We start from the raw sequence: 1,962 nt of genomic DNA, 5'->3' as shown, positions 1-1,962 counted from the left end.
AGCGTGGAAGTTGAATGGACAAAGCAGTCCAAGAGACCTTGGGATCTGAATCCCAAGAGTCACATATGTGTACTATAAATGTATATCTATTGTTAATAAAAATGAACTCACTGATTTATCTTTCACATCTCTTGTGTTGTCCATGTGTGTTTAACATGGTATCGGAGCCGCTTGTTTTTCTGTGGCCTGTTATGTGCATCCTCTGCCCATAATTCTGTGTCTGAGCTGCTCATACCTGAGCGTTTCTGCCTCTGTCCTTAGACTGCGCACTATCCTGAGACTGTGCCCCTCTGCCCTGAGCACTGCCAACGCATCTGTTCATATTCCAAAATTAAACTGGTGCCTGGTCCTGCGCTGCTCTGTCTGACATGCTCTGCGCATACCTGAATTCGCTGCAGGAGAATTGATGCCGACCTGCAGCACGTTACTCTCAGAAACACTCAGTACCGGCGGTTACTGATCTGCAAAAGTTGGCGTAACTGTTGCTGTGCCTCTGTATTTTGATTTTCCTCTTCAGCATCTCGACCAGATGATCCACGTCTACGCCGTCCACTGAATTTCTTCTTGCTTACAATTGTGGCACGCTGTTCTACACTCCCGCAATTCGAGTCGGTTAGTCATTCGTATAAACACTTGTCATCCCTGAATAAAGCCCTGGGCTGCGCATTTTTTTATGAACGTTCACTCCTTAATTGTTGTGTAAATCTCGCTGTGTAAATCTCGCTTTAAGTATCAAAGGTGTTTGCGTTTCCAGTTTTGCATGCCGCAGAGAATAAAATGAAAGCGTAGTTTGGGTTGAAATTTGCGTTTTCAGATCTAGCAAAGTTCTATTCAAAGTTCTAGAAATTTCTCTGTTTTCCATGAGACCATCGAAGGTTTAACGATGGTTGGGTTCTGAACCATCGCCGAATAATTCTAATGGTGGTTTTCACCCACGCATTCTCCAGAAATATGTGACCTTGAATAGATTTGTCTATTGTTTCAAGGACATCTGTATATACACCTGCTTCTTTCATTAAAAAAAAAAAAAATGAACATAAAATGAAATGTTAAACCCACCAGATTTGGATGGAATTCTTTGACATATTCACGGACTTGCTCAACAGTATCCCTCTCTGGATCCACTGATATAAAGACAGGTACATTCTTTATTTCTTCAATGCGACGCTTCTTCTCGCGATCAAAGTAGATATTCAATCCAACCCCTGTGATGATCAAGAGCACCAAACTCATCCAAGTGACAGGTCCTTCTCGGACTGGCCTGCCTTTGGAAGTGGTCCCATGAGATTCATCTCCTTGATCTCCATCCTTGTGGAGCCTTGAACTGGTTGTTCTTTTGGAGGTTCTTCAACTTTTGCAGTATCTGTGGCCATATTTCGCCACGATATCGAGGAAGAAAGTTTTGCATATCCTAATGATGAGCTGATCATGTCTATCGTAGATTTCGAATAGAGAAAACGCTGGGACCCAGAAACCGACCGTCCCCCGCTATCCGCAGCTGAAAGAAGACGTGAAGGTTCTGCGCAGTATCCACGAGAGTACGAATGAAGAAACCGAGAACATAGCTGTGAAGTCCTTCGCAAAATCTTGAAGCCCATTGCCATTCTCGTATCGATTCTACGGCCCTCCTGCCATGCGGGACAGCATAATGCTCTGCATCAATAGTTCGAGTTTTTAAAGAAGCTGAGAAGCAGCAAGAAGCATCCTGTGAGCCCGAGATCGATCTGCCACCTTATTGGAAGGCCAGTATCAAGGAGCCTAATACGCCTTGTATTTCTGGGGACGATTATCTTTTCTGAAAGCTGGATTGGTGGGATCACAGGAGCCAAAATTGTGGCATTCTCAGCGGCAATAACATAATTCATAAATCTGGGTGATCGAATGTATCTTGAGGCCTAATTATTTTACTGAGGCGAACCATAATTTTGGCGGAAGAAGGCTGTGGCCAATAATTATCTCGTG

The 1,962-nt window shown here is 43.8% G+C and overlaps 1 pseudogene; it reads right to left on the bottom strand.

Moving 5' to 3' along the window:
- Positions 1-440: 440 nt before the first annotated feature.
- Positions 441-1,613, bottom strand: LOC149230686 (uncharacterized; annotated as a pseudogene).
- Between the last annotated feature and the right edge of the window lie 349 nt (positions 1,614-1,962).

The sequence above is a fragment of the Pinus tabuliformis genome, chromosome J (assembly GCF_031772625.1).
Source record: "Pinus tabuliformis cultivar Carrire ecotype Pingquan chromosome J, CPIR1, whole genome shotgun sequence".
Taxonomy (NCBI): domain Eukaryota; kingdom Viridiplantae; phylum Streptophyta; class Pinopsida; order Pinales; family Pinaceae; genus Pinus; species Pinus tabuliformis.
The sequence above is the reverse complement of the archived record's forward strand: the minus strand, read 5'-3'. Positions and strand labels throughout refer to the sequence as shown.